Source organism: Pelophylax lessonae (assembly GCF_965119305.1).
Source record: "Pelophylax lessonae genome assembly, chromosome: 5".
NCBI lineage: Eukaryota > Metazoa > Chordata > Amphibia > Anura > Ranidae > Pelophylax > Pelophylax lessonae.
Window position 1 is genome coordinate 46,016,640 of NC_138772.1, and position 20,870 is coordinate 46,037,509.

General features: G+C 43.3%; 1 protein-coding gene across 1 annotated transcript in view; it reads right to left on the reverse strand.

The window, feature by feature from the left end:
- The window catches only part of SDHAF3 (succinate dehydrogenase complex assembly factor 3), a 70,150-nt gene extending 70,004 nt beyond the window's left edge, over positions 1–146 (reverse strand). Inside the window, exon 1 of the mRNA XM_082258384.1 lies at positions 35–146. The gene's annotated coding sequence lies outside the window, so the exon portion shown is untranslated. The remainder of the gene's footprint in view (positions 1–34) is intronic.
- Positions 147–20,870: the final 20,724 nt, after the last annotated feature.

Below are 20,870 nucleotides of genomic sequence, written 5' to 3' on the forward strand. Positions count from 1 at the left end.
CTAACAATGGCAGGAAGAAGGAAAACTCTCTTACCAGAAAACGCGATTTTCCTCCGCTGAAGTTTGGTCCACCGCGGGCACTGTAGTCAGCAACTTACATAAATAGCTGTTCACAATAAGGAAGTACTGCGGGCGCCATCTTTGCTATGGGCGCTTTTTCCCATAGCAGTGATTTTGAGAGTGTACAGCAGATGGCGCTGTTGTCTGCGAATTACTTTTTTGGGAACTGTTTTATTAAAGTATAACTAAAGGCAAAACTTTTTGGGGGGTTTTGGACAGAGTGGGGAGGGATTAGAACCCCTGTCAGTTTTTTATTGCTGTCTGTGCCCTCATTAGGGGGATTTATCCTTTCTATTTGTCCTGTTTACCATTATCACTGAAAGTATAAGATAATCCCAAATTTTGAATTGTCCCCAGAAAAGTAATAGCGAGGAAATCTTCCAATGGGGAGACTAGTTCTGGTAAATCTGGGGGGTCCCCAGGGAATTCCCTTAATTTGCAGGGATTCCCTCTCACTTCCTGTTTGGCTATGGGACAGGAAGTGAAGGGAAATCTCCGCAATGGGACACAGATGGTGAAAAAATATCTGACAGCAGTTATAATCCTCTCTTACCCTATGCAAAATTAAAAAAAAGTTTTTCCTATTGTTTTACTTTAATTTAACCAGTTCTGGACCGGAAGGATTTACCCCCTTAATGATCAGGCAATTTTTTGCGATACAGCACTGCATTACTTTAACTGACAATTGCGTGGTCATGGGATGCTGTACCCAAATAAAACTTATGTCCTTTTTTACCACAAATAGAGCTTTCTTTTGGTGGTTTTTTATCACCTGTGTGATTTTTTTTTTTTTTTGTGCTATAAATAAAAAAGGGCGACAAAACTGAAAAAAAAAAAAAAAAGATTTTACTTTCGGCTATTTAACCACTTTACCACCGGAGGATTTTGCTGTCTTAAGTCTGAGCCACTTTTTGCGATTCGGCACTGTGCGACTTTCTGACAATTGCGCGGTCGTGCGATGCCGTACCCAAATGAAATTTACGTCCTTTTTTTCCCACAAACAGAGCTTTCTTTTGGTGGTATTTGATCACCTGTGCAATTTTTACTTTTTTGCGCTATAAACAAAAAAAAGAGCGTAAATTTTGAAAAAATAACAATATTTTTCACATTTTTTTTATATGAAATTCCCCCCCAAAAAAATGTAAAAATCAAAATTTTTTTAAATTTTTGGCCAATTTGTTTTATGCTACATATGCTTGGTAAAAAAAAATCACAATAAGCGTATTTTGATTGGTTTGCGCAAAAGTTATTGCGTTTACTAACTAAGGGAAAGGTTTTTGTCATTTTTGGTGGTTTTTTTTAACGAATAATGGCGGCGATCTGCGATTTTTTTTGTGGGACTGCGACATTGCGGCGGACAGATTGGACCCTTGACTGACATTTTTGACACTTTTGGGGGTACCAGTGACATTACTGCAGTAATCAGTGCTATATATATGCACTGTTACTGTAAAAATGACACTGGCAGGGAAGGGGTTAATTTTATTGGAGAGGGAGGGGTTAATGTATGCCTGGTGCTTACTGACGTGTGTGGGGGGAGGTGACTGAGTGACACAAGGACAGATCACATGTTCAGCTATGCTGAACCCTGCATTCTGACCCTGCCTGTCACTTAGGAGATCTGCCCGCTTGTGTTTACACAAGCGGGCGGATCTCCACACTCGATTCCCCGACGATCGGGGAAGAGCAGCGGCGATCGCCGCCGCTCCTCCCCTGGCCCGACTCCCACTGTGACTGAACATAGCGGGAGCGAGCCTCCGGCGGCGCGCGCGGGGAGTGTCTGGCGACGTAGGTCTACTTCGCCAGACGATAACCAGCCACTTTGCCGCAGTAGTGCTCGAGTAAGCAGACGGTAAGTGGTTAACATTCCCAATAAAAAAAAAAGCGTAAAAATCTAATTTTTTTCATTTGTATTCTGCTGCATATTTTTGGTTAAAAAACACCCAATAAGCGTATTTTGATTGTTTTGCGCAAATGTTATCGCATCTACAAACCAGGAAAAAGATTTATATCATTTTTAGCAGGACTGCGACATTGCGGCGGACAAATCGGACCCCTGACTGACATTTTTGACACTTGGGGGTACCAGTGACATTACTGCAGTAATCAGTGCTAAAAATATGCACTGTTACTGTAATAATGACACTGGCAGGGAAGGGGTTAACACCAGGGGCAATCAAAGGGTTAAATGTGTTCCTGGGGAGTGCTTTCTAACTGTGCGGGGGGATGGGCTTTCTGCATGACCACATAGACCTGTGTTCCTAAATAAGAGGAACACGGGATCCCTGTGTTCATTGCTGACAGAACAGCGGTCTGCCATGTTTACAACAGCACAACAGCAGACCGCCGTTCTGTCTCCACGAAGAGCGATCGCGGGTGCCCGGCGGAAGTCGCGGCCGCCGGACCTACACTGGTGAATGGGCGCGCGCGTACCCCCTGCTAGCGGTCCCGCAAACTGACGTACCGGCACATCGTTTTGCGGGACAGAGCCAAACTGCTGCCACAAAACTACGGCGGCTGGTCGGCAAGTGGTTAAAGGGACAGGTCATTGCATCTACTGCTGCCTGGATGTCACCTGATCACACCAGCAAAAAAAGATTTGTATGATAATAAATTAAAATTCTGATACCGCTTTACACTTTTTTACTAATTACAATTTATGTGCAGCCAGAACTTTTTTTTTATCACTTCTTTGGGGTGCATTGAGGTGCATTGCATTAAGGCAACAGACCCCCTACATGCTTAGAATCACACATCACCGACCGTTTTATTACATAATGCAATATTACTGTGTATTGTGATGCCCTACAACGCAGATGTGTCACCTTAACGCAGGGGTCTCCAAAATTTTCAGGGCCACATTGTATATTTTACAACTATTCGGGGTGTTTTTCAGCATGTGTAGTGCATGTTAGGCTGACCAATAAGCAGAGATGTATAGTAACGAAGTAGAACTACTTAAGTACTGTACTTAAGTACCGAAATGCGGTATCTGTACTTTCCTAGAGTAGAATTTTTTTCTCCTACTTCTACTTTTACTTCACTACATTTTTTCGATGATTTCGATACTTCTACTCAAGTATTTTTTTTTTTGTGCTGCATAGTTACTCGTTACTTTTAAAAAAATTACCACTACCAGAACAGTAGATGGCAGGTTGCATAAAGCTCAAAAAAATGTGTATAATGTCATTTGTAAATCAGCGCATACGAAAATAAAGGCTGTGTATAATAAAAGCTGCTATACCAAATCTTTCCAATAAAAAGAAAATATGAATCAAACAAATAAATGGTGCTACAGCACTTAAAGTGCATCAAGAAACTACTAACAAACACAGGTTAATCATTTGAATAAATCATTTGAAATAATAAAAACAATATGATGTTCAAACTTTTGACTTATTTCTTTAATAACTACATAACACAGTACTTGTACTTCTACTTTCAGTACTTGAGTAGAAATTTTTTTTTCAAAACTACTGGTACTTTTTACTTTTAGTACTTAAGTAGCAAATTTTTTGAAAAAACTACTTGCAATACTTAAGTAAAAAAAATGTTGAATACTTTAGTACTTCTACTTAAGTAACTTTTTCTGCGAGCACTTCCACTTCTACTCAAGTAATTTTTTGATCGAGCACTTGTACTTTTACTCAAGTAGAAATTTCGAGTACTTTATACAAGTCTGCCAATAAGAAAGTCCAGCTTTAGCTCTTTTAATTTTTCACTGAAGATCTAGACTCCACTGCCTCCACCTGAATGGAAAGAGGGGGAAGAGTGTCCTGCATCATATTTATTTTTTTGCCTGAAGCAGCAATTCAAAGTCGCCTAGCTTAACCACTTAAGCCCCGGAGGATTTTCCTGCTAAACGACCAGGGGGTATTTTGCGATTCGGCACTGCGTGATTTTAACAGACAATTGCGCGGTCGTACGACGCTGTATCTAAACGAATTTGGCGTCCTTTTTTTCCCACAAACAGAGCTTTCTTTTGGTGGTATTTGATCACCCGTGCGATTTTTACTTTTTGCGCTATAAACAAAAAAAGAGCGTACATTTTGCAAAAATAACAATATTTTTCACATTTTTTATATGAAATTCCCCAAAAAAAAAAAAATGTAAAAATCAAAATTTTTTAAAATTTTCGGCCAATTTGTTTTATGCTACCTATGTTTGGTAAAAAAAATCGCAAAAAGCGTATTTTGATTGGTTTGCGCAAAAGTTATCGCGTTTACTAACAAAGGGAAAGATTTCTGTCATTTTTGGTGGTTTTTTTTTTAACGTGTAATGGCGGCGATCTGCGATTTTTTTTGCGTTACTGCGACATTGGGGCGGACAGATCGGACCCTTGACTGACATTTTTGACACTTTTGGGGTTACCAGTGACATTTCTACAATAATCAGTGCTATATATATTCACTGTTACTGTAAAAATACACTGGTAATGAAGGGGTTAACTTTATTTGGGAGGGAGGGGCTGTGTGTGTCCCTAGGGGCGTGCTTTCTACTGTGATTGGCTGTGGCTTGAGCTGTAAGGACACTGATCAACGGAGCTACATAGTAGATCCGTGTGATCAGTGTCTTTACACCGAGGAGAATGACAGGTGGCTTGTTTACACAAGCTGCCTGACTTTCTCCCTCTCCCTCGCCGATCGCCAAGTGACCGGCGGACATCGGGTCCGCTGGTCACACGCGCGGGGGGGTCCGTGACCGCGCGGGAGCGGGAGCGCGCCTCCGCGGGCGCGCGCTCGCTCCCCAGAGCCTCACAGGCGAGCGACGTAGACCTACGTCACTCTGCCTGTGAGGGGCTGACTGCCGACATAAATATACTGTGAGCAGTCAGCAAGCGGTTAAAAGCAAAACAAGTAATATTTTAATTTTTTAGTTGTCAAGATAACACATACATAAACGTATCATGTTGATGAACACATTCTAGGCTGTCCATTAACCACTTGCCGACCGCAGCACGACGATTTACGTCGGCGGTCAGCCCCTCACAGGCAAAGCGACATAGGGCTACGTCGCTAGCCTGTGAGGCTCTAGGGAGCAAGCGTGCACCGCCGGAGGCAATGCTCCCGCTCCCGCGTGGTCACGGACCCCCCCGCGCATGTGCCTGGTGGACCTGATGTCCGCCGGGCACTCGCGATCGTCCGTTACACCGGAAGAAAGGCAGGCGGCTAATGTAAACAAAGCCGCCTGTCATTCTTCCCTGTGTAAGAATGGAGATCACACGGTTCTACTATGTAGGACCGTTGATCTCTGTTCTTACACTAGTAGCCACAGCCAATCACAGTTAGAAACACGCCCCTAGGACACACTTAACCCCTCCCTCTCCAATACAGTTAACTCCTTCACTGCCAGTGTCATTTTTACAGTAACAGTGCATATGTATAGCACTGATTACTGTAGAAATGTCACTGGTAACCCCAAAAGTGTAAAAAATGTCAGTCAAGGGTCCGATCTGTCCGCCGCAATGTCGCAGTCCGGCAAAAAAAATCGCAGATCGCCGCCATTACTCGTTAAAAAAAAACAACAAAAATGACAAAAATCTTTCCCTTTGTTAGTAAACGCGATAACTTTTGCGCAAACCAATCAAAATACGCTTTTTGCAATTTTTTTTACCAAACATAGGTAGCATACAACAAATTGGCCGAAAATGTTAAAAAATTTAGATTTTTACATTTTTTGGGGGGGAATTTCATATAAAAAAAATGTGAAAAATATTGTTATTTTTGCAAAATTGACGCTCTTTTTTTGCTTATAGCGCATGATCAAAATATCGCACAGGTGATCAAATACCACCAAAAGAAAGCTCTGTTTGTGGGAAAAAAAGGACGTCAAATTTGTTTAGGTACAGCGTCGCACGACCGCGCAATTGTCCGTTAAATTCACGCAGTGACGAATCGCAAAATACCCCCTGGTCAGGAAGGGGGTAAAATCTTCCGGGGCTTAAGTGGTTAAAACATGGGGTACCTGACTCACTCTCGCCACCTGCTGTCTGTAAAAGGGTAAATATCAATTATTTGGATGAAGTATTTCAAACTTACCTACCTAAATAAAAATAAAATTGACATTTATTTTTTAAGTCAACAAGTAAAAAAAAAAAAAAAACTAAATCGACAGCATTCTAGGCTGTCAATTAAGAAAGCCCAGCACTAGCTTTTCACTTTTTATAACTGAAAATCCTGATGATATCATTTTTACCTGGAGATAAGCAAGTGTATGGGTGTCAATCATCTGAGTCATTCATCTGACTCAGTTGTGTGTTATCTGATCTCCTAATGTTCTGCTCCACAGTTACAAATATGGGGTACCAGACTCAATCTCACCACCTACAGTCTGCAAAAGGGTAAAATATGAATTATTTGAATGGAGTATTTCAAATCTAAGAAAAAAATAAAAAAGACATATATATTTTTTAGTCAACAAGCATATATATATATATATATATATATATATATATACTGTATATAAACTTGCTTTATGTATAGATTAAATTAAACCTGTCTGATCAAACCTAGCATGTAGCTTCACTTATGAGTGCATTCTACGCTGTCCATTAACCACTTAAGCCCCAGCCCTATTTCGGACACTTTTTGTTTACAAGTTTAAATCAGTATTTTTTCCTAGAAAACTACTTAGAACCCCCAAACATTATATATATATTTTTTAGCAAAGACTCTGGAGAATAAAATGTCGGTCATTGTAATATTTTTTATCACGCGGTATTTGCGCAGCGGTCTTTAAAGCGCCATTTTTTTGGAAAATTTTTGAAAAATCACATTTCACTAATTTTAAAAAATACTAAACAGTAAAGTTAGCCCATTTTTTTTGTATATTGTGAAAGAACATGTCACGCCGAGTAAATAGATACCCAACATGTTACGGTTTAAAATTGCGCCCCCCCGTGGGATCGCGACAAACTACGGTCAATAGAGATCTCAATCTGCGACGCTTTAAATTTATTTAACGGTTACCAGTTTTGAGTTAGAGTGTAGCTCTTTTTTTTAAATTATTGCGCACGCTCTGGCGATCGCGGCGATACCTCACATGTGTGGTTTGAACAGCGATTTCATTTGCGGCTCGACTTCCGTATACGTTTTTTTTTGTGCGCGAGCTAACGGTGACGGGGGCGGCTAAATTTTTTTTTTTTTTCCCATTTATTTTATTTATTTTTTTAACTTTATTAAAGTTTAAAAAAAAAATAAAAAATCTGATCACTTTTATTGCTGTCACAAGCAATGTAAACATCCCTTGTGACACCAATATGTAGTGACAGGTACACTTTATGGAGGGATCGAGGGTCTAAAAGACCCTAGACCCCTCCACTACACTTCCCTGTATGCAAAACACCGAAAACGGCATTTTTGCATACAGCCGTTTTTCAAATTTGCCGCCTTTTGCAGCACAGTAACCCGGAAGTGACGTCATGGACGCCGCCTCCGGGTTACGTCATCGGAGACCCGATCGATGCCGTTTCCAGCATTCATCGGGACTCCATCCAGCCGGCGGACGTGCCGGCTGGGTGCTCGGGGCTCCCGGTGGAACGGGAGCCCCGGGCAAAGCCACGGAAGGCGGCGGGAGGGGGGGGACGTCCCCTCCCGCCCCCCGGGTACCGATCGAGCGGCTCCCGAGCCGCATCGGTCGGTACCGACGGAAAGCCAACCGTCGGCTCTAAACCACGGTACCGGGATGATGCCTCTAGCTAGAGGCATCATCCCGGTACACTACCGCAAAGTTTACCGACGTAGACCTACGTTAGTATGCGGTAAGTGGTTAAGAAAGTCCAGCACTAGCTCTTCCCTTTTATGACTAAAGATCTATAAGACATCATCTCTACCTGGAGATAAGCAGGCGTAAGGGTGTCAATCATCTGACTCAGGTGTGGTATTATTATTATTATTATACAGGGTTTATACAGTGCCAACACTTTGCCAACATGAGGGCAGTCAATACAGTTACAATACCATTCAGTACAGGAGGAATCAGAGGGCCCTGATCGTAAGAGCTTACAATCTAGAAGGGACAGTCAAGTGAAACAAAAGGCAATATCTGTGATGGATGAGCTGATGGAGAACATGAAAATACAGTTGTTAGGTGTGGATAGGATAGGCTTCTCTGAAGAGGAGGGTTTTCAGGGATCATCTTAAAGCTAATAGAGAAGGAGATAATTGGACAGATTGGGGTAAGGAGTTCCATAGGATTGGAGAGGCTCTGGAAAAGTCCTGGAGGCGAGTATGGGAGGAGGTGACAATGGAGCTAGAAAGCAGAAGGTCTTGAGAGAAAAACGAAGAGATCGATTTGGTTGGTGTTTTGAGACTAGGCTAGTGATGTAGCTGGGGGCTAAGTTGTGAATGACTTTGTAAGTTTAATTTGTTGGGAGAGAGGAAGCCAGTGGAGGGATTGACAGAGAGAAGTAGAGGACACTGAGCGATTGGTAGGGTGGATGAGTCTGGCAGCAGCATTTATGATGGATTGAAGGGGGATTGGTGTATGTAGAGGTACAGTGAGGGGAAAAAAGTATTTGATCCCCTGCTGATTTTATAGGTTTGCCCACTGACAAAAAAATAATCAGCCTATAATTGTAATTGAAGGTTTATTTTAACAGTGAGACACAGAATAACAACAAAAATATCCAGAAAAACACATTTCAAATAAGTTATAAATTGATTTTCGTTTTAATGAGTGAAATAAATATTTGATCCCCTTTCAATCAGCAAGATTTCTGGCTCCCAGGTGTCTTCTATACAGGTGAGGAGCTGAGATTAGGAGCACTCTCTTACCACTGAGACAAAGCAGGATAAAGTTATAAAGGCATCTGCGGGGGCATTCACAAACACCTATTGGTACTGAGAATGCGGGTTACCCCTCTAGAGGGAGATTGATCTGGTGAATGCTACTACACACTTGGGGGGGATGGGGGGGGGGACAGGGGGGGGGGTTTCAAAAGTGTTACTTGGACACTGACCGCTTGTGTGGAGTTTGCAGCTTTTTCACGCACTTGTTTTCAAGGACTTTTAATATATTATTTTCACCTTTACCTGAGGACTTGCTGGCTTTATTTTCATTAACCACTTAAGCCCCGGAAGATTTTACCCCCATTCCGACCAGGGGGTATTTTACGACTCGGCACTGCGTGACTTTAACTGACAATTGTGCGGTCATGCAATGTGGTACCCAAACGAAATTTACGTCCTTTTTTTCCCACAAACAGAGCTTTCTTTTGGTGGTATTTGATCACCTCTGCGCTTTTTATTTTTTGCGATATTAATAAAAAAAGAGCGAAAATTTTGCAAAAAAATGACATTTTCAACTTTGTCTTTTAAAAAATATCCAATATACTCAATTTATGTATTTTTTTTTGGCCAAAATATATTTAGCTACATGTCTTTGACAAAAAAAAATTCAATGAGCGTATTTTTATTGGTTTGCGCAAAAGTTATAGCGTCTACAAACTATGGTGTAAATACAGAAATTTACGCAGCTTTAATTTTTGACTGCCTATCTCATTTCATGAAGTGCTAAAATGGCAGGGCAGTACAAAACCCCCCCAAACTACCACTTTTTGGAAAGTAGACATCCTAAGGAATGTTCTGAGAGGCATGTTGAGCTCATTGAATATTTCATTTTTTTGTCACAGGTGTTTGAAAAATGACTAAAAATTTTTTTTTTTTTTTTTTTACACAAAGTTGTCATTGAAATGATATATTGCTCACACATGCCATGGGTATATGTGTAATTACACCCCAAAATATATTCTGCTGCTTCTCCTGAGTACAGGGATACCACATATGTGGGACTTTTTGGGAGCCTAGCTGTGTACGGGACCACAAAAACAAATCCCCACCATCAGAATTTCAAAGGGCGTACATTTTTCATTGCATTTTCTCACTACCTCTAACGGTTTAGGAGGCCCTGAAATGTCAAGATACCACAAAACCCCCCCAAATGACCCCATTTTGGAAAGTAGACACCCCAAGCTGTTTGCTAAGAGGCATGGTGAGTCCATGGAATATTTTATATTTTACCACAAGTTTTGGGAATATTACTATTTTTTTTTTTTATTTTTTTTTTTTACACAACGTTGTCACTAAAAGATAAAATTCTCACACATGACATGGGTATATGTGGAATTACACCCCAAAATACATTCTGCCACTTCTCCTGAGTATGGGGATGCCCCATGTGTGAGACTTTTTGGGAGCCTAGCTGTGTACAGGACCGCGAAAACCAATCAACACTCCCAGGTTTTCTAATGGCGTAAATTGTGCATGTCACCTCTGCACTACCTGTCACAGTTTCGGAGGCCCTAAAATTCCAAGATAGCACAAACCCCCCCCAAATGACCCCATTTTGGAAAGTAGACACCCCAAGCTATTTGCTGAGAGGCATGGTGAGTCCATGGAATATTTTATATTCTGCCACAAGTTCCGGGAAATACATATATATATATATTTTTTTTTTTTTTTTTCACAAAGTTGTCAGTAAATGAAATATTGCTCACACATGCCATGGGTATATGTGAAATGACACCCCAAAATACATTCTGCTGCTTCTCCTGAGTACAGGGATACCCCATGTGTGAGACTTTTTTGCAGTCTAGCCGAGTACAGGTCCCCGAAAACCAGTCCCCGCTTTCAGGCTTTCCAAGGGCGTAAATTGTTGATTTCACTCCTGACTACCTATCACAGTTTCGGAGGCCCTAAAATTCCAAGATAGCACAAAACCCCCCCAAATGACCCCATTTTGGAAAGTAGACACCCCAAGCTATTTGCTGAGAGGCATGGTGAGTCCATGGAATATTTTATATTTTGCCACAAGTTCCGGGAAATATATATATATATATATATTTTTTTTTTTTTTTCACAAAGTTGTCAGTAAATGAAATATTGCTCACACATGCCATGGGTATATGTGAAATGACACCCCAAAATACATTCTGCTGCTTCTCCTGAGTACAGGGATACCCCATGTGTGAGACTTTTTTGCAGTCTAGCCGAGTACAGGTCCCCGAAAACCAGTCCCCGCTTTCAGGCTTTCCAAGGGCGTAAATTGTTGATTTCACTCCTGACTACCTATCACAGTTTCGGAGGCCCTAAAATTCCAAGATAGCACAAAACCCCCCCAAATGACCCCATTTTGGAAAGTAGACACCCCAAGCTATTTGCTGAGAGGCATGGTGAGTCCATGGAATATTTTATATTTTGCCACAAGTTCCGGGAAATATATATATATATATATATATTTTTTTTTTTTTTCACAAAGTTGTCAGTAAATGAAATATTGCTCACACATGCCATGGGTATATGTGAAATGACACCCCAAAATACATTCTGCTGCTTCTCCTGAGTACAGGGATACCCCATGTGTGAGACTTTTTTGCAGTCTAGCCGAGTACAGGTCCCCGAAAACCAGTCCCCACTTTCAGGCTTTCCAAGGGCGTAAATTGTTGATTTCACTCCTGACTACCTATCACAGTTTCGGAGGCCCTAAAATTCCAAGATAGCACAAAACCCCCCCAAATGACCCCATTTTGGAAAGTAGACACCCCAAGCTATTTGCTGAGAGGCATGGTGAGTCCATGGAATATTTTATATTTTGCCACAAGTTCCGGGAAATATATATATATATATATTTTTTTTTTTTTTTTACACAAAGTTGTCAGTAAATGATATATTGCTCACACATGCCATGGGTATATGTGAACTGACACCCCAAAATACATTCTGCTGCTTCTCCTGAGTATAGGGATACCCCATGTGTGAGACTTTTTTGCAGTCTAGCCGAGTACAGGACCCCGAAAACCAATCATCGCCTTCAGGCTTTCCAAGGGCGTAAATTGTTGATTTCACTCCTGACTACCTATCACAGTTTTGGAGGCCATGAAATGCCAAGACAGCACAACCCCCCCCCAAATGACCCCTTTTCGGAAAGTAGACACCCTGAGCTATTTGCAGAGAGGCATGTTGAGTGTTTTGCAGATCTCACTTTTTGTCACAAAGTTTTGGAAATTGAAAAAAGAGGAAAAAAAATGCATTTTCCTGTTTTTTCTTCATTTTCCAAAAAAAATTAGAGCTGCAAAATACTCACCATGCCTCTCAGCAAATAGATTGGAGTGTCTACTTTGCAAAATGGGGTCATTTGGGGGGGGTTTGTGCAATCTTGGCTTTTTATGGACTTCAAAACTGTGATAGGTAGTAAGGAGTGAGATCAACAATTTACGCCCTTAGAAAGCCTAAAGGTGCGCATTGGTTTTCCGGGTCCTGTACGCGGCTAGACTGGCAAAAAGTCTCACACATGGGGTATCATTGTACTCAGGAGAAGCAGCAGAATGTATTTTGGGGTGTCATTTCACATATACCCATGGCCTGTGTGAGCAATATATCATTTACTGACAACTTTGTGTAAAAAAATAAAAAAAAATAAAAAAAATTTTTTTCCTCGAAACTTGTGGCAAAATATAAACTATTCCATGGACTCACCATACTTCTCAGCCAGTAGCTTGGAGTGTCTACTTTGCAAAATGGGGTCATTTGGGGGGGTTTTGTGCCATCTTGAAATTTCAGGGCCTCTGAAACTGTGACAGGTAGTCAGGGGTAAAATCAGCAATTTACGCCATTAGAAAACCTGAAGATGTGGATTGGTTTTCGGGGGCGCGTACACAGCTAGGCTCCCAAAAAGTCTCACACATGTGGTATCCCTGTACTCAGGAGAAGCAAAAGAATGTATTTTGGGGTGTCATTTCACATATTCCCATGGCATGCATGAGCAATATATCATTTAGTGACAACTTTCTGTAAAAAAACAACAAAAAAAAAAAAAATAATAATTTTCCCGAAACTTGTGGCAAAATATAAAATACTCCATGGACTCACCATGCCTCTCAGAAAAAAGCTTTGGGTGTCTACTTTTCAAAAAGGGGTCATTAGGGGGGTGTTTGAACAGTTCCGGCATTTTATACTCAATCTTATCCACACATCACCCACTCTTCTAACCACTTGAAAACCAAGCCTTTTCTGTGCCTTTTTGTTTACATGAAAAAATATTTTTTTTTTACTAGAAAATTACTTTGAACCCCCAAACATTATATATTTTTTTAAAGCAGAGGCCCTATAGAATAAAATGGTGGATGTTGCAAATTTTTTTGTCACACGGTATTTGCGCACAGATTTTCCAAACGCAATTTTTGCGAAAAAAATACATTTTTTTTTAATTTATTGCACAAATACACTATATAATTCCAATTTTTTTGGTAAAATTTAAAAGATGATCTTATGCCGAGTTCATAGACACCTAACATGACATGCTTTAAAAATTGCGCATGCCTGCGCAGCGACAAAAACGTATGTACATTTTTGAAAACCTTTAAAAGTCTCTACAGGTTACCACTTTAGACTTACAGAGGAGGTCTACTGCAAGAATTACTGCACTCGATCTGGCGATCGCGGCGATACCTCACATGCATGCTGCAATTGTGGTTTACATATGACACTAGACCACCGCTTGCGTGCGCCATTGCGCGCAAGCACCGGGGGTAAGGGGGGGGGCTCAATTTTTTTTTTTTTTTTTTTTTTTTTCTTTTGCTTTTTTATGTTATTTTGACACCTTTCCTTTAATTTTTTTTTTTTTTAAATCATTTTTATTGTTATCATAGTGAATTTAAATATCCCCTATGATAGCAATCTGTAGTGACAGGTACTCTTTTTAAAAAAAATTGGGGTCTTTTAGACTCTAGATCTCTCCTCTGACCTTAACGCATCTGACCACACCAAAATTGGTGTGATAAAATACTTTCCCAATTTCCCAATGGCCCTGTTTATTTCTGGCGAAACAGAAGTCATAAAATGCTCGTAGCCTCCGGCATCTTAGGCCATAGAGATGATTGGAGCCATTCTCATCTCCAATTAGCTCTATGGTTAGATAATTGAACCACCGGCTGCACTCTCGGGTTAACCGGTGGGACAGGAGAGCCAGAGAAAAACCATGGAAGGCTGCGGAAGGCGGCGGTGGGGGGGGGGGAGGCCCCTCCCACTGCATGTAAAAGCAGTCTAGCGGCCAATTACCTGCTAGAATTGCTTTTACATGTAAGCCGACCGCTGGCTGTAAAAAACGATACCAAGATGATGCCTAAATCTGCAGGCATCATCCTGGTATAACCACTCAAAGTCCAGCAACGTACCAGTACATTGCTGGTCCTTGTTTGGCATATAGGTTTTTTTTTTTTTCATGCAGCCTGTGGGCTGAACGGAAAAAAAGAGAACCTATCAGAAATCAGCACAGGAATAATGCGTAGTATTACTCATCATTAACCGCCCAAACAACCACCCACTGAATTTAATGATGGGTATACACGACACTATCCACGTATACCAAAATAGGATTTTAACTGCAGTGCTGAAATCAGAAAATCACCACAGCTGCTATCAGCAAAGGTATCCATATATGCTGAGCGCAAACGCTGTTTGTGTCAGAATATATAAAATCAATGCGTGGTAGCCGACGAGGGACCTGCAAGAGAAACAGGTCACAAAAGAATGAAAAAACAAACAAAGGACATTGAAAAAAAGTATAGTAGGAAGGAGTAGAAGGACATATAAAATGACTGACAACAACAGTTTTTGGATTTTCATCATTAACCGCCCAAACAACCACCCACTGAATTTAATGATGGGTATACACGGCGCTATCCACGTATACCAAAATAGGATTTTAACTGCAGTGCTGAAATCAGAAAATCACCACAGCTGCTATCAGCAAAGGTATCCATATATGCTGAGCGCAAACGCTGTTTGTGTCAGAATATATAAAATCAATGCGTGGTAGCTGACGAGGGACCTGCAAGAGAAACAGGTCACAAAAGAATGAAAAAACAAACAAAGGACATTGAAAAAAAGTATAGTAGGAAGGAGTAGAAGGACATATAAAATGACTGACAACAACAGTTTTTGGATTTTCATCATTAACCGCCCAAACAACCACCCACTGAATTTAATGATGGGTATACACGGCGCTATCCACGTATACCAAAATAGGATTTTAACTGCAGTGCTGAAATCAGAAAATCACCACAGCTGCTATCAGCAAAGGTATCCATATATGCTGAGCGCAAACGCTGTTTGTGTCAGAATATATAAAATCAATGCGTGGTAGCCGACAAGGGACCTGCAAGAGAAACAGGTCACAAAAGAATGAAAAAACAAACAAAGGACATTGAAAAAAAGTATAGTAGGAAGGAGTAGAAGGACATATAAAATTACTGACACCACAACAGTTTTTGGATCCTTTTATTTTTCTTTCTAACTGTTCCTTTACTTCTTGATTTGGGAGGGACTGCGATCATCTGCGATCTTCTCTTCCAGCTTGGGTCTCTCAAAATGTCGATGGACATCCAACATCCTTCGAGACCCTGTGTTTATGTGCCCTACACTGTGTCGTGCTGTACCCTACGCTAATAATCCACTAGTGTATGGTAGCGCTCGAAACATTCCCCGATGCAGAGACCAGGTTGGTCAGGACATTTGGGACAATAATAACGGGTGTCACGCCTAAATCCGCGCTTGCTACAGACACGACATCTTCTTTGGGGCCATCTTTGGGTAGGGGTACTCGGGAGGACATGTGAAAAATGCCTCTCATGCAGCCGGCTCACTGCATCTGGAAGGGGAAGTTGGGCAGGCATGCCTCCTGGGTACAGGTAGGCAAGGATGATCTCTTCCTGGAATTCCCGGAAAGATCCAGTTCGTCCTGACGCCCTGTATAGGACAAAGGCGTTCAGCATAGCCAATTGGTATAGGTAAACAGACACTTTTTTGTACCAGCGTCTGGCTTTACGGGCAACTAAATACGGCGCCAAAAGCTGGTCGTTAAGGTCCACCCCTCCCATGTTAAGGTTATATTCGTGGACACAGAGGGGTTTCTCCATAACGCCAGTTGCCGTAGGAATTTGGATCGTCGTGTCTGGGTGAAGGGAGGACAGAACATAAACATCCCGTGTATCCTTCCACTTCACCGCAAGTAATTTGTCCGTTTTCAAGCAGGCTCTCGCCCCCCGACTAAGACGGGAATCTACAAGCCGTTGGGGGAAGCCCCGGCGATTAGGTCGCACGGTGCCACATGCGCCAATTTGTAAATCAAGAAGGTGACTAAATAGTGGCACGCTTGTATAAAAGTTGTCCACGTACAAATGGTACCCCTTTCCGGATAAGGGTGACACCAAGTCCCAAACGATCTTACCGCTGCTCCCTATGTAGTCTGGGCAGTTGGGGGGCTCCACACAGCTATCTTTTCCCTCATAGACCCGGAAACTAACTGTATAGCCTGTGGCCCTGTCACACAATTTATACAGTTTGACCCCGTACTTGGCACGCTTGCTGGGGAGGTACTGTTTCATAGCAAGGCGGCCAGTAAATTTAATCAGGGACTCGTCAACGCAGACAACTTGTTCGGGGGTAAACAAGGCTGCAAACCGCTGATTGAAGTGGTCTATGAGGGGCCGAATTTTGTGGAGCCGATCGTATGCAGGGTCTCCCCGAGGACGACAGAGTTCATTGTCGCTGAAATGCATAAATCGCAGAATTTGCTCGTATCTCGTCCTGGACATAGAGGCAGAGTACATGCGCATATGGTGAATTGGGCTAGTGGACCAATATAGCCGCAATTCACTCTGTTTAGTTATGCCCATGTGGAGGGAAAGGCCCAGAAAGATCTTAAATTCGGAAACCGTTATAGGTTTCCAGCCGAATTGTCTGGCAAGGTGTGAATTTGGGTTGGCGGCGATGAACTGTTGTGCATACAAATTTGATTGATCCACAATAGATCTGTAAAGATCTTCCGTGAAGAACAGCTCAAAAAAGTTCAGGGGCGTAAAACCAGCTGTCTCCACGTGGATTCCAGGTTGGGCGGTGAATGGGGGAAGTACTGGCGCTGTAGTATCGGTGGGTTGCCAATTAGGAAATGCCAGCGCATCAGGGAGGGCACTATGGGCTCTACGGGCCTGTCTTCGAATACGCGGTGGCTGCGGGCCACTACTTGTGCTAGCCACCGCACCAGCTTCAACTGCACTTAGGGGACTCGCCACGTCACCAGGTCTTACTGCAGTGCTGGTTGTACTAGGTCCAGGTTGTACTAGGCCGCTGGCGCTTGCCAGGTCGCCAGAAGGATGAGCGGCACTAGTACCCACACTCTGCTCCATACGAGCACCCTGCGATTCCTGCATCACAACAACTTCAGAATGGGGTCGGGTACGCCTGGGTCTAACAGGGACCCATCTGTCGTCGGAGCTATCTGTCAGGGAGCCGCTGCCGTCATCAGGTTCATATACTGACACTAATTCGGTCATTGTAGCTTCCCCTTCGCTATCAGATGACTCGGTCAGCATATAACTGAGAAGCTCTTCATCCCTGTACGAACGTTTGGTCATTTTGGCAACTAAATTTACTCGTACAGTGATGCGACTCACAGGTAATAAAAGCACCTGGTTGTCGAAGACTATTTCAAGCGCTACAAAAAAAACTGCTAATGCTAGCAGGGATCAGGCCTGACTCTGCTAACACAGCGGTTTTGTGTCTTGTGTTTTTTTGCAAGTGACAGTAATCTATTGATTACTACACTTGCCTGGGTGAAAGGGTTAAATGCAGGTGCTGGCCGGAATCAGTACTGATCGTGCAAACACCGCGTTTTGGGAACCCTAAACTATGGGGGCGCTAGTATAGTTCTGATCAGATCAGATATTGATCTGTTCAAACACTATACTAGAAATGGAAGTGTAGGTGCGTGCGTGCGTGCGTGCGTGCGTGTGTGGCAATCAAGGGGTTACTTCTAAACTATGCGCTGGGGATCTGGGGGGGGGGTGGCGGGGACCCTAAACCTCCTTTGGGAAAGAAACTAGCTAGCTAGCGCAACCTCAAGTCACAATGACACCAATACAAAATACAGTAAAAACAGTATATTATGTGTGTATTAGTGCTAATGTGACAGAGGGTGTAGGGGTTAACGGGATGTGATCAGGGGGGGATCAGGGGTTTAAATCTTTATTGGAAGGGACTGGCGGGTATCCTAAGGATAAAAGGAACGGTGGCAAGCGCTAAACCTGGTCACAAGTCACACTTATACGGGTATATAGAAAATGCTATATACTGTATACAGTGTGCGTTGTGGCAGGGGGTGTAGGGGTGATCAGGAGGGGATCAGGGGATTAAATCTTTATTGGGCGGGTGGGGGGGACCCTAAACCTGCTTGGGACACAAACTTAGTCGCCTGCGCTAATTCTGATCACAATGACACTAATACAAAAATACAAAAACACAGTATATTACGTTTGTATTAGTGCTGATGTGACAGAGGGTGTAGGGGTTAACTAGCGGTGATCAGGGGGGGATCAGGTGGGATCAGGGGCTTAAATCTTTATTAGGGGGGGGTGGCGGGTAATTCAAGTGGAAAAAGGGGGGTCGCAAGCGCTAGACCTGACCACAAATCACACTTATACGGGTATATAGCAAAATGCTATATACTGTATACGGTGTGTGTTATGGCAGGGGGTGTAGGGGTGATCAGGGGGGGGTCAGGGGCTTAAATCTTTATTGGGCGGGTGGCGGGGACCCTAAACCTTCTTGGGACAGAAACTTAGTCGCCTGCGCTAATTCTGATCACAATGACACTAATACAAAAATACAATAACACCGTATATTGCGTTTGTATTAGTGCTGATGTGACAGAGGGTGTAGGGGTTAACGGCGGTGATCAGGGGGGGTTCAGGGGGGATCAGTGGGTTAAATCTTTATTAGGGGGGGGTGGGGGGTAATTTGAGTGGAAAAGGGGGGGTCGCAAGGGCTACACCTGTTCACAAATCACACTTATACAGGTATATAGGTATATGCTATATGCTGTATATAGTGTGTGTTGTGTCAGGTGCTGTAGGGGTTAATTGGGGGGGCGATCGGGGGTGAAATGTGCCTATCTAACTGTGTGTGGGTGTGCTTGGTGCAGTACTCACAGTAAGATGTGCTCTCCTCTCACGCTGGATCCGAAAAGACCGTTGTGGGGGGAGGGCACATCTCCTCTAAGCCTGTGTTTACATTTCACAGGCTTAGAGGATGATCTGATTGGGCAGGACCGATCAACAGGTCCAGACCAAAAATGATTGGCCTGGACCTGATGACTGATCGGTTCTGAACCCAATCGAGTCATCATCGGCGGCGGGGACGCGCGGGAGCGCGCACAGGGCCGGCAAATTGTGCTGACGTAGGCCTACGTCAGTTTGCCTGGCCGGGGCTGAGTGCCGACGTAGATCGTCGTGCGCCGGTCGTAAAGTGGTTAAAAGGCTTACTGCAGTGGTGTATTTTGGTTTTGTGCTGCCCTAGGCAAGACTAAAATTGGGTGCCCTTCCCCCTCCTAAGTAAATTTGCCCCACTCCTTCCTTTTTAATGGATGTGACTCCCTCCAAAATTGAAGAACTAAAAGTCCCAGCATGAACCCCTGAGATCTCAGGAGAGGGGGGTGAGAGGGGAAGGGAGTGAGAGAGGGGTGTGGGTGAGGGAGGGAGAGGGGCGATGAGAGAGAGAAAGGGGGATAAGAGATAGAGAGGTGCGGGATAAGAGAGAGAGAGAGGGGGGATGAGAGAGAGAAAGAGGGGGGTGAGAGAGAGAGAGAGAGGGGATAAGAGAGGCTGAGAGGGGGTGAGAGAGAGGGGGGGTGAGAGATAGAGGGGGGATTAGAGAGAGAGGGGGGAGAGAGAAAGGGGGGATGAGAGAGAGAGAGGGGTGAGAGAGAGAGAGAAAGAGGGGGAGTGAGAGAGAGATGGGGGAGTGAGTGAGTGAGTGAGAGAGAGAGGAGGGGGGGTGAGAGAGAGGGGGTGAGTGAGAGAGGCGGCTCTAGCAACCAGTGGCCAATAGAGTCTCAGATGGAGGGGGGGCGGCTTTTCTGCTGCCCCCCTGCAAAGTGCTGCCCTAGGCCTGGGCCTTGTAGGCCTAGGCCAAAATACAGCACTGGCTTACTGTTATGTATTATATTCACAATATTCACTGATGTTATCTCACTTCACCAATTGAGGTCCTATTAACTAGGGTCTAATTATGCACGTTTAATTATATTGTTTGGTATTTGATCTATTATGATATTTATGTTTTCTATATATTATTTGATGATTCATGGCACATTGATTGTATTTTATTAATACACATTGCATACACATTTATTAATACACATTTGTGGGATAAATAGCAGCGCCACACCCACTCCCCATTACTAATTTTTTGCACTTTAGACTAGGGTGACCAGACGTACCTGGTTTCCGGGGATAGTCCCCGGATTGAGGACATTGTCCCCGGTCCAAGTCTGTCCCTGGTTTTGTCCCCAGATTCAGAGCCGGATTAATGTAGACAGGGCAACCCATGCTGGCTGAGAAACAGCCTGGTGGCTCAGAGGCAGACAATCTCACTGCCGCTCCTGCTGCTGTTCAGTGGAGGAGAGGCAGAGCCAAAAATTGACTCTGTGGAGGGCTGAGAACGGGAGATGAGTAGATGGGGGGGGGGGCTGTTTGTACACAGGTGAGGGCAGTGGGGGAGCAGGGCTGCAGAGATAATCTGTGAGAGAAGGGTGCAGAGGTGAGCTATGTATGTGGGGGCAGAAATGTCCTCTGTTTATAGCAAACCTCTGAACCCTGTACTCTATGCCTAACACCCTCCTGTATATTATGCAGTCCTGTGCCCAGCGTTCTCTGTATTATGCAGTCCTGTACCCAGCGCTCTGTGTATTATGCAGTCCTGTGCCCAGCACTCTGTGTATTATGTAGTCCTTTGCCCAGCACTCTGTGTATTATGCAG